Source organism: Anarhichas minor, unplaced genomic scaffold (assembly GCF_050575085.1).
Source record: "Anarhichas minor isolate MPS153535 unplaced genomic scaffold, ASM5057508v1 ptg000033l, whole genome shotgun sequence".
Classification (NCBI taxonomy): Eukaryota; Metazoa; Chordata; class Actinopteri; order Perciformes; family Anarhichadidae; genus Anarhichas; species Anarhichas minor.
The window spans coordinates 8,471,479-8,484,388 of record NW_027466479.1 but is presented as its reverse complement, the minus strand read 5'-3'; the positions used below and the strand labels follow the sequence as shown (position 1 = coordinate 8,484,388).

The following is a 12,910-nucleotide window of genomic DNA, read 5'->3' as shown; positions in this document are numbered from 1 at the left end:
GATAGAGTGCTGAGATTCTGCTTCAATCCACCTGGTAGGCTACCTGTAATAGAAAGTACTTCGTCTGTAACCTTGATAATAAGTCCGACTTGTGAGTAATTCTGTTTCTTGTCATGGACGCAATCTCTAGGTGGAGCTGAGGATTGGAGTATGCATGTATGCATGGGTGTATCTATGGTTTGGCAACCTCAGGATTGTATTTCTGCTTTTTGCTGAGGATGCAGTACTGTAGGTCTCATTGGAGCTCGATCTCCAGCACTGAATTCTGCAGCAGAGTGTGAAGTGGTTGGAATGAGAGTCACCATTTCAAAATCTCAGGCCGTAGTACTTTACCATAGAAACTGTGGTCCGTCAGGTTGGGCCTGAGCTGCTGCCCCGCGTGAGGGAACACAAGTACCTTTGTGTCTCGTTCACGAGTTAGGGAAAGATGAGGTGCGAGAACGACAGATTGGTGTGACGCCAACGTGTGTTGTAACAGCCTTTTCATGGTAAAAATAAGAAGTTAAACGGGGAGTGGCTCTGTGAAGTTAAGTTATAGCTTTAATGGTTGTAACATATCTGATTTACACCTCTGACCAGTGATCACAAATCATGAAATTATAGTAATGAGATGCTTTTGTGTTGCCTGATATGCATAAAAAGATTCAAACACGAGTGAAAGTGAGCAAATATGTTACCTTTATAGTAGGCTATATAAATCTAATGCAAATATCGGGTGGGGTGTCTTGTGAGTGAGGTGTTCACTTCTGGAGGGATTTCAAGTGGTGGACATCAAACACACCTAAGAGCTCTTTCAAATGTGTTCACTGTCAGACATGTCTTTGCCCAGCTCTGATGGAGAGAGGCTGTTTCATGACGCTCTGAAGTGCAGAGAGCTTTACTTCAAACTGACGTGCCATGTTGATCGTCAACGTCTCAAAGTTTACTGGATCCTGAGTCGTGGTTTATGGGTACATGCTACAGACTAACTAAGGGGAATTTGAGCACAGTGATGACGAAGGCGTTCTGTCACATGTAATGAAACATAATCCAACAATAGAACAATGAAGCTACTGTCTACTTACCTCATACTGCAAGACGTTACAAATATTTTAGTTTGATATTTCATTTTTAAAGTTATAAATCCTGGTTAATTTGTTTCACTCCTGCTGTCAAAATATTTGATGTCTTGTTTTGTTCACCCATTTTTGACAAACAGCTGATGTCAAAGCTAACCTTGGGAAGGAATACATTGCATTTCCTGTCACAATAAAAGCCACCCTGCGGTTAGATGGGTTTTTAATGTGAAGCTGTAGCTTTGTGTTAGTAGTAAAATGAGGAGACACAATGACAAACAATCACAAACAGTGACGCTTTGTATACACATGTATCATGTCTCGCGAATCCCTTGAAGGCAATTTCAATCCAGCGTTTGTAATGGCGTACCCCGCCGCTAACGTGAAAACTGCAGTATTGATGGGTAATTACTGAAAAGAAATGCAGTGAGTGGCTGCAACAGAAAATTACATCGTAAACACTATGAAAATGTGGTGTGATATCATGGAGATTACAATGAAACGGTTCTAAACATTTCTGCAAGTGAGGAGCGATAATCCCATTCACGTGATCACTCAATCAAGACGGGATTTAAAGTACATGCCGATTTACATGTTAAACAAATTAGCAAAACTGAATGTGTTTTTTTGTCACAGTGCTGCAAAGCCCCGCTGAACTGGCCGCTGGGACGCGACACAGCTTCTCTTATTACTGACAAACCCCTTGATGTTTTGGCATTTGCCGTGATGGATTATTTGCGATTACGTTTAATCTCCCCCTGTGAAACGGACCCATCGAGATGACATTAAAGAGCCGTGTGCTAATGTCATCCTTGGGTCGATGAAACCTGGATCCTGCAGGTGAGGTAATCAGCCAGAAGTCAGACACAATACCTCCCATCAGTTCCCGTAGCTCACTTGAGTACAGCAGTTATGGACAGTGGAGCGTTGCAAAGGTCCATGTAAAAGGCATCGTGCATTATTTAGGAGGCCTTTTTAGTTTGCGGCGTCTGTCACGGATTTGTTTTGTTTGTATATGTGTGCGTATACCGAGTTCGAGAGAGTGAGAAGGAGCTTTTTGTTCTTTCTTCAGAGAGAGAAAGATTGTGTTTGCCGTCGCTTTCACACATGCTTTCATTGTGTGCTGGTGCTGGCTGAAGCCCTTCTCTGTTTCCTTTCTTTGTATGTGCATTGTGCTGGCTCTCTGTACAGATTGTGCATGCCAAACCGTCTGAGTGTGCCGCAATGATAATGGTCCAAGGTCAGGAGTGTCGGCAGCAGAGATGAGAATTGGTTAGTTTTAAGAGCTCAGCACAGCTCCCCTGGCTGCTTTTAAATGTTAACACTACAGTGAAGGATTGCTGCGAACCTTGCGCTCAACTGCACTCACAAAAAAAACAGACTCCATACCTGCAAAGAGTACGGTTAAAGACTGCAGATAGTGTGGTAGATAAACACCCAAGTTCTTATTCCAACTCTTTGAATGCAATACTGGACTGAAGAACATAATTTTGTTTTGGCATTCCTGCAAAAAACTAAACAAAACAAAAACTCTTTTCAGAGTTTCAGTGACAGAATAAATACTGGACTCGGAAGTGAGTTTAATTTTGTCCTGTTAGAGACCTGTGTCTGGATGTGATAAATAACCTTGTTTATGATATGACCTTCCCCCTATGCAAAGCATTAGCATGCAAATTGAGTTCCGCCAAATGATCCAAGTATATACAGAGATTGATGTAGAGATTGAGCAGACAGCCCTACCGTAATACGCTGAGGGAAGCTTTTCCTCACATTCTGCACAGCCAGACCTTATTATGCAGTTTGTCTGAAAAACAACTCGTTATACTGTCCACAGTATGCACTAGATTTCATTTGTTTTAATATTATTATATTATTTCAGTTGTCTCGCATAAAAATCTTTCTTAAACTTGTCTGTTTTTTTTAAAGTACATCTTTATGATTAGTCTTGATTTAATAAGGGGACTTATTAAAGGTAAAATTTCAGTAATAGATTTACAGTGATCTTTTACTGCTATCTTATAATGTCCTCGTGTGTCGTTGGCCTAAAGTTCACGTCAGCCATCTATGTGTTAGCCGTGGCACTAGCCGGGGACTGTGTATGTCTTGATAGTTTGTTTATTGAATAAAAAGCAAAGTGGCAGAAACGAGAGAACTCAGATTTTCGCTTCGTCATCTCCGCCACCAGGAGACCACTTCACCGGGAGGAGAGCGAGCGGCGATGCTGGGAGATTAATCTTTAGTTAGCGGCCAGTGGAGTGTTTGCTGATCCGGTGGGTGTCGGGGCAGTCACCCGAGGTCAGATCCCCAGAATGCTAGTTCCTACAGATAACTGCCAACTGAGGGTCCGTCTCCCAGAGCCACTATAAATGAAAATAAGGGTCGGTTTCTCTTCTCTGCCACTTTGAATTTAATCCAATAAACAAACTATCGAAACACACACGAACCCTGTACCTTCAATGTGATCGACAAGCCCTCAGGGCAGCTCTACTTCTTAGTCTTCTTAGACACTGTTCGGTTGATATGTTGGGTCACTTTTTGAAACTAATATTCTGGCCAGATATTACACATTGCATCTTTTAAGGGTTATTTCGGTTCACTGTTCCCTTAAAAGTGTCCCACTCAATGTATTCACATTCAGTACTGTGAGTATCCTTGAGGACTATCAAACGTGTTGAATGCATTTCCTTTGCGCGAACATATTTGCAATGCAAATAATTGAAACCTGTAGAATAATTTGAAGGTGTTGGCAAAAATGTCCATAATGTCACCTGCACAAGAACAGACAAAACAGGGACCCACATATAAAATGCATGCTCCGTAGTGCTACCAGTGGTGAGAATAAAGTAGAATCTACTTCAGTACATTTATGATACAAAAAAGCCAGTCTGAATCAAATAGAAAATATTCAAATAATGAATTTCCTTCATTTGTTACCTATTGGTGCATCATGACAGTCTGTTGTGAGGTTGTTTCTCCTGCTTCGCTGAACATTTGAGGGGGGGGGGGGGGGGGCGATGTGTTTGAGACTGGATGTTTTACTGGATGGTGTCGCTTCAGGTAACATGCTTACCTACTAATTTGTGGTATTTCCTCGTCTTTTATTGGCAGAGGTTTTTTCGGCTTAGTTAACAGTATACATCATCTATTTTGTTGCAGACTTTAAGTAAGCTACACCCTGCTGGGACTGTCTCAATTACTTTGTGGCCAGATGGGCCAAATCATCGGCCCACCGCTGATGTCTTCTTTCCTTGTTTATAGTCGTGTCAGTGGAGCTCTTTCTAGCATTTCTATTGAGGAAGATTTTCTATCAGCAGGGTTTGTTTGTTCATATCGCTCAACCATACCCAGCAGCTAAAACTTGAACTAATTTGAAACACAGCTTTTCAATCTGGCCCTGGGACATCCAGTGCATGCCTCATGTGTTTGCAGCAGCATATTTAGCTGTGATTCTTTTGCGCAGGCTGCCCAGCTGCACATTAAGGCCGCAATAAGGACGGCAAGCTTCGGGGAGTTAAATTGGTTAGTCTGATCAGCAGAATAGAGATGCGGCGGTACAGGGGGAAGCAGATGTTTGTGGCCTGGCTACATCTGCTGCAGTCACTCCAGCCAGATAGGATAGTTCTGCATGAGCGAGGGACGACTGGGAGGGAGGGTGAGGCGGCAGGAAAGAGGAAGGGAGATGCATAAAAGAGGGAGAAAAGCGTAGGAAGAGAGCTAAATGGCATAGAGAATGTTACCGTGGAAAGGTTGATGGAGTGATAGATGAAAGATTTGTGATAGAGGGGGGGAAAGGAGAGATGGGGGGGGGGGTCTGTTGAGTAAAAGGAGAGAGAGAAATGGACTGTTCAGGTGGGAAAGGTGTTTGAAGACGGATGGATGACCAGACAAATAGCTGTGTTGTCACACAGAGTAGATGTGTGAAGTGGAGGGTAAAGAACGAAGGGAGAAACAAACAGGGCAGTAAAAGTGTGTGTGTGTGTGTGTGTGTGTGTGTGTGTGTGTGTGTGTGTGTGTGTGTGTGTGTGTGTGTGTGTGTGTGTGTGTGTGTGTGTGTGTGTGTGTGTGTGTGTGTGTGTGTGTGTGTGTGTGTGTGTGTGTGTGTGTGTGTGTGTGTGTGTGTTGGAAAGGAATGGAAGTGTGTATAGCGGTAGCAGAGAGTCAGGGATGCACAGGAAAGAAGAGGGGGGTAAAAAAAAAGATTGATGAAAGAATGGATTGATAGATGTGTAAACAGCTGCGGATTGTCGGAGTTAAGCCGTCCCCATTCAGATCGGGTCTTCAAAAGGAATAACGGAAGACTGATGAAATTCAGCTGCGGCGGGGAAAATAGGAGGCCTGCTGTAACAGGATGCCGAGAGAGAGAAAGAGAGAGAAGATTGATGCATAAGTGAGGAGATAAGTCCGGGCGTGCCTCAAACTCTCCAGCTGATATGTCACACTGGTTTAGAATAGCTCGCCTCATATTGCCCTGCAAGCTGAAAGTAGATTTTTCTTTTTTTGAAAAGACGACTTCCATCAAAATTTAAATTCCCTCACTGCTCTAAACATGAACAGTGATATAATGCATCTCTATGAGAAGGGTGTGATGGGCAGAGTGATTGGATGGCGGGGTATTAAATCCATGAAGGGGGGATTTCGGGATGCTCTGCTCTGAGTGAAATAACCTTGGAGCAGACACCGCCCCGTGCAACAATTAGACAGAAGAGAGTGACGAGAGCGCCATTGAAGTGTGTGTTCAGTTCACACAAGAGGGAATAATGGAAAGTAAGCGTTGTCCCAGCCGTAAATGTTTAACGCTGTTCAATCCCGTCCTTAATCCTCGTCTACAGCCGTGCCCCGACTCCTGCTTCTGCTACACCCGAGGGACGTATTGAAGCCTGATGTTTGCCGCCATTAAAAGCCAAATCTGTCGAGTGGAGCCTTGGTGAAGTTGAGATTAGCGCAGCGAGTGGCAGGCACCACCACTCCTGCGTGTGATGCATCAATTAAAGCAAACTTGTGCCTCTTTTAGCGTCGCTATCCCCTTGGTAAAACAATAACCTTTGAAAATGCCATCAAGACACTCATTAGAACCTGTGGAATTAACTAGTGAGGCTCCAACATGTGGTGGAAACACACTATTGATTTCTGGAGAGTAATTGGGCTCTTCCTAGTTTTAGACCTAAACTAGGGATCATGTTCATTATAGATTCATCTGCAAATTGCTTTCTGCAAATGGTCAGAAAATAGTGAAGAATTTCACCGAGCCCAAGGGGACTCCTTCAAATTGCTTGCTTTGTTCAACTGGCAGTCTAAACTCAGAGGGATTCAGGGGTGATTTCATCGCATCACTTGCAAACCGCTATCTTCCCCATTTTAAGGTCCAGTTCACAAAAGATATTGCGCTAATGATGATATCAAAGCGCTAGCTTGTCCATAAAGTTTTGCAGCCCTTTGTTTTGCAGAGGGAAGAAAAAGATGGTTCATTCATTTATATAATCTTATTTTTCAATATTTTATTCTTTTAGTTCTCACTGCCATTGTATTCTGTCACAGCATCCCAAAATAAATGGGTGTTAGCGGAGCATGATGATTCCTTCGCCTGGCTACAAACACTGCCACTAGGATCACTGGGATGTCTGGGCGGGACAGACTTGTGCCTCAGTTAACACAAACTGTCTGAAGACACGAATAATTTCACTGTAACTGCGTGTTGCTATTAGCTAATTTGCATATAAAGGGGCCACTTCTGCAGTAAATGTATGCACATTACTTCTATTTAAATACATGCAAATAGCACAGGAGCATAAAGACGCTATTTACTAGGCAGCGCAGTTAGTGGTGCATTTAACCCTTTGTATGTGCTCTGAGAGTTGCACGTTTTTTTATTTTTTTTGTCTTATTTGTAAAGGTTTATAGGCTGCAAAAGCCGCCCACTCCTCTTGTGTATTCGCCCCTCAGTATACCACAGAAGCCTTAGAAAACCAAAACAACATTCACATTTAAAAATCTTGAATTACTTTTTGACTTAAACAATTCATTAATTATCAAAAAAATAGTTGATTGGCTAAACAACCAATCATTTGAGCTCTAATTAGCTGGTTTCCTTCCAAATACAGCACACATTTTAATGGAATTTCCAGAAAATCAGCAGAAGAAATTTGTGAATTAATTTGTGTTTCCATCCACTGTTTATTGAAGGAGTTTGGCACTTTGAGACAGACAGCAGGTGGCGCTAATTCTCCCGTCACGTGCCAAAGATTAACTGCAGAAGAAGAGATTCCCACAACAACATCATGGAAAGAGTTGTAATGATGTAGAGAACATGAAGGAGATATGGCATTTGTGTTTGTTTCATGTCATAACTTGAGGAACAGTATATTCTCATCACTCCACACAAATCTGATGATTTCATCTCTTCAGTGCACTCTATGGTCACATGCTTCACGTACATCATGATGTCAGGGTTCGACGTTAATGTCGACATCCTATCCTATAGTTGTAGTGTTGTTTACTCTGAAGCACCATCTGGCTGCCTTTTTAAAAATGAACTGCATCTTATAGGTAGCGGCCCTGACCGTAGCGGTAGGCTGTCATCTCAAACCAGTCCCATTCCATCCCCCAGAACCCCCGGATCCATAATCCTTCCTCTTTTCGGGTTGAAGCCTGAAGCCCACCCCTCGAGCTGATTGCGTTGAACAGGTAGTAGGAGGAGTTAAGATCAGCTTGGGGCTGGAGTGGTGGTGGAAGGGGGGGGGGGGGGGAGGCAGATAAATGACTCCTCCATGGTAATGTCTGGCTGCTTTATGGGGTGTCCTGGCTGTGAGTGATAGCCTTGCTCTCGTTATCTGTCGATTGGGGTAATTGCTGTTTGTCGGAGTCTGGCTGACGGATGGTGATGCAATCTGCCCAGTGTTGCAGGGGGGGGGGGGGGCGCATCACCACTATCACTACTATCACTCTCCACAAGTGTCTTTACTAGGAAGCATGCTGTGTGTTACAATATGTATTTGAATCGCAGTGGTTTCAATGTGTCTATCCCCCCCCAGTGTGCATGCGCCACTTTGTCCATGTTGCCTCTATGCAATGCTCCTATAGTGTATGTCACGTGTCCCGGTGCTCACTCTCCTGCACGTAATATGTGGGAACGTTGCGGTTTGTGTGCGTGTATGAAGAGGTAAAGTTTATTTGAGCATGTGTGAAAGTCGACCGTGTTTGCATAAATGTTTAAGATGCATTAGCCATAATTCATTGGTGCCTAATGGGTTGCGATTGCTCAATCTCTTTGCCGCAGACCTCTGGTGCTGTAGAATGTGATTGTGCATATCAATCCAGGGTCCCCAGTCATCCACGCTCTTTCTGCTCCAATAAAACAGACCGGATTCCGAGGCACCCGAGTGACCACAAGTTACAGCCCTAATGACTATCCAGCATTGCTGGTCACACGCCAATTAATGGAGGGAAACAAAAAAATAAATATGACGAGTAAATTCGCCAGCAGAATTCTTCAGAGAGCGCTAATTTGGACGGGAGAGCGCTCCGTTTTGAGCGGCTTCCGTTTTGCAGCCAGCTGTCTGCAGCGCGTGCCGTCCAAGTCGAATCGGGAATCGGCCTCCTCTCTGCCCGCCGTGCTCACTGACTGATTGACTGGCTGTCTGTCTGTCTGAGCGACGGCGCGTTTTTGCAGAGTGGAGGAAGGATGATTCATAGCGGCTCTCCAGACTACTTGATAATCATTCTATCTGGGGCGTGGGACAGGCTGTCTTGTCATCGGCACATCACTCATCGTTTGTTCTCCTCTTACGTTCCTTCCCCCCCCCTGCTCCATCCCTCCATTCTTCTATCTATCCCGAGGGGGCCTTGGTGGGGACCCTCCACCCTGGTAGGTGGAGGTTGTTATGCTGGACCTGTGCGACATGGCAGACCCCCACCGTTTGTCTCAGCCGCACCTGCCCCACCCCTCTGCTGCAGCCTGCCACTGCCACTCGCCTCGCGTTTGATTTAATACCAGCCTAAGTGTGAATAAATTCCTGTCACAGCCCATTAAGGAGGCCTTGGAGAGATCTGGCCTGTTATTAATTCTCCACAGCTCCTCTCTTTCTCTCCCCTGTTTCCGTTACCATCTCTCCCGCTCTGCTGCTGCTCTCCCTCCCTCACCGCACACTGCCTTGCTTTTTTTTTTTTTTTTAATACGCCTTTTAATTACCGTGTCTTTTTAAATTTAAAAAGCAGGGGGATGTTTGTGATTTCAAATAGAGGAGCCGTCCACTGTCTGGCTTTGCTCTCCTCTCCTCTCCAGACCTGTGCGAGCTTTAGCTGCCGGCTCGGCTTGTATAATGAATTCCAGTGGCACTGGTGGTTAGTTTTATCTGAAGAGCAGGCTGGGAGTCTGCCGAGGCCCGGTGATAAACAAACGCAGCCTCCTAACTGTAATAAGACCGGGAGAGAGGGATGCAGCTTGGTTGGCAGATGCTCTCTCTCTCCGTCTCTCTTGCTTTGCTCTCTGATTCCCTGCCACCTTCCTTCTCTCTGGTTCTCTCCTCTCGGTTTGTCTCTCTTTCCACTCCCACAGACGTCGCCCCCCCCCCCCCCCCCTGCTGTGCTCCACTTCCTCTCCCTTTCTGTCTCCCATCCTCCTTATACCTCCCATTCTTCCATCGCTCTCTATCGGCTCCCTTCCCATCTTCCACCTCTGTGTTCAGGCTCCAGAATTAGCAGTCTATGCACAGCAGGTGCCCGTACCTCTGTCTTATTAGCAGTCTTCTCTGTGGCCCATTAGAGGCTCCCTGTATGCCAAGGGCTTTTTAATTGTTTTGCGGGGGTCAGAGGGGCAGTGTAGCCGCAAAGCTCTTGCGGAGGAGGGATCAGAGCTGTTTTTTTTTTTTGGGAGAATATGTGTTTTCCTAGTATTTTGCTGCATTTAGTGTCTAGTGCAACCCTGATTATTTCTGCTTTGTGTTACAGTGCTAAAGAGCTATGTAAGCAATTAGTTTGTCTGACTGTTGTGGAGTGTAGGACTGTTGTTTACATGAACGGAAGGTATGAAGTAAGTTGCAGAGCCTTTTTTACTCGGGCTGTATTGTGCACATACAGCATATTCCCCAGTCGTGGGGCAGGTAGTTCACTACTTTTCACCAAAACGCGTGGTATGTGTCCTTGAATTGTAACAAGCATGTTGCAGAGCCATATTCCTTTTGATTGTCAAGTGAAAAAATAAAAAAGCAACCTCTTCTCTCTGTCTTCTTATTGCATCACCATTGTTTTCTATACGTGTCTTGTCTCTTGCTTTCGCCGTTCAGTTCTCCGGTTGCCTTTTAAGTGCAGTTCTGACACAATGTCAGCCCGACAACTCCGGATTATTCAAAGGGAAATCATTTGCTGCTGCCGTCCACAGTAGGTGCACCACCTCCCTGCTGCCCGGTGTGAACGCCACGAGCACCATTGGCTTTGACACGTTACCACTGAACCGATTACAATGCAGATGTAGATTTTTTTTATTTCAAGTCTTTGTGATGCCACAAAAGACGTTAAAACCTTGAGCCTGAGACTTGACGGGTATGACCCTCTGCAATCTCATCAAATGTTGGTGAGAAAGTTGAATAAATACAGTTGTATAGGAGATAAATATATATTAGAGATGAATTATGATCTGTTTACACTTGCTGTAAGCAGCTTATAATACATCATTAAAACTACTAATGACAAGATTTGTTTTAATCAATACAAATACAAATCTTTTATTTCCTTATCATTTGCATTGTGTTTTTATGATGAACATAACTATAAATTAATATAACAAAGTAAAAGAATAACATTGTGGCAAACAAAATCAGCCTGGAGCCTTGTAGACCAGCTGCTGTAATCAAACAACAAAGGGATCTGTATCTGCCAATATGGATCATCAACGATCGGCAATTAGTATCGAAGAATACTCGATACGATCCGAACCGCAAGTTTTATGATCCGTCGCACCAATAACTGTGACTAATGAACCGGTGTAAAGCAGCAGCAAAGCGTGTAGGGATGTGAACGGCCTGATGAGTTGCATTTGTTTCCAGATTTAGCTGTGGTCAATGCAGTGTGAATGCATTATGTAAAGCACTTTGAATTACCTTTAAGTATGAAACGCGCATAAACTCGCCTTGCCTGTGATGTGACTGCCAAAGGGAACGTTGCATCACCTGAAAGCCAGCTGGTTTTTATTTATTTTTTTTGCTTCAAACCCTGTTATCATTTTAAATTCTGCATTTTTATTCAGTAAAGGGAAAGCTGCTTGCTCAGGTGTTGGCAGGAATATTTACATTTGAACTTGGGAAAGCGCTTTCGTGGCGAGACGAAGCTCAAGTAACGTGCTCGTTCTCTTTTCAACCTCTACTCTTCCTCGCTCTCAATCAACATCTCCTGCAAGCGGATTGGAGGTTTTAAATTGGAATTACCTCTTTTATCTTTCCAGAAATCAGCCTGCCTGTCTCTTTTCCTTCTCTCTTCCCCCCCCCCCCCCCCCCCCCCCGTGCTGCCTTCACTCTTAAAACGTTAGTGGTAATTTGAACCAATACTACTTCGTTGGAGAGGTGCCATAGGGGAGCTGAATTTAAGTGTGTGAGAGTGATGGTACCAATTTAACACATCGCTTCACAAGATGCTTTTGACATTTGAGGAACTGTTGGCACCTTTTAGATCACAAGTTTTGTCAACATCACTGGAAAGTCTCCGCTGCCCATTAAAACTACAACCTTGAAGTATCATGTGTAGGATCGCAAACGGTCGGAAAACGTCCTGTAAATTAAGCTCGGGAATTTTTGCAACATTTCAATTTTAAAAGCATACCTTTTATTGAACTTAATTTGGTGGAAATACACGTAAAAATGCGTATGTCTTGTTTTGTTTATGAGTATGCCCATTTACTTTTCCATCACATGTACAGGTCCTTGCCAGTATCCCATTAAAAAGGAATTCAGTAAAATGACAACCCTCTTCATGCACAGTGCACTCTCCCGTCACATGTGCAGGTCTACCTGCTTTCATGTAGGTTTTGATTACTGGAGTGACTATATTTTAAATTCTTTGATATTTCAATGAACAAGCCGATAGTAGCCTAAAGCAAAGGATGCGATGGATAACTTGTTAACGCCTTCTGCTAGCTAGCTGTTAGCTTGTAGCTAGATTGAGCATACTATTGAGTTTTAATTAATCCACCTCAATTCATTCTTTATTGTAAAACATTTATTTAATGAATTATTTAAACCCTGAGTTTGCACACAGCCCACATTGGGCTCGGTAGTTTACTCACCATATGGCACATTTCACATTGTAGCATTTTATTTGACAAATTAAAGGGTTATGACAGGTTATTTTATGGCAAAATGTTAGTTTCTATCCGCATGTGAAACGGTGAATACAGCCGGAGCAAATTACCCCTATATTTCTATTTTAATTTCCATTTTTCCATACATTCCCACACAATCCCCATACGTTCCCGTTAATTCCCGTGGGAAGTTTCCTCCTCGAATATTGCCAAGAATTTCGCAGCTCTAATCATGTTTACTTAGAGTGCGAGAGGAGGTGCTCAGCTTGGCCTCAGATGATTTAAGCTCCCGACAGACATCTGAGAGAGATGAAAGAAATGCGTCCCGTCTGCTCTGAGATGGAGACGGCGGGGCATCACTCTGCCAATTCTGCCTTCAAGCTCTCAACACTCACGCATACAAGCACACAGGACATGCACAATCAAACCTAAAGCACACACAAACACACGTTCAACAAATACACGCACACACACTCATAACGCTCGCACGTCATCTGATCCAGTCTAGAAATCAGCCCTCGAAGCAAGCCGCCACTCTCTGCAGCTACGTTCAAACGGAGCTCCGCTTTCC

At 44.0% G+C, this 12,910-nt stretch overlaps 1 protein-coding gene across 2 annotated transcripts in view; it reads left to right on the top strand.

Annotated features, from left to right (window-relative positions):
• Window positions 1-12,910, top strand: part of med30 (mediator complex subunit 30) — a 31,855-nt gene that overhangs the window by 9,565 nt on the left and 9,380 nt on the right. The window lies entirely within an intron of this gene.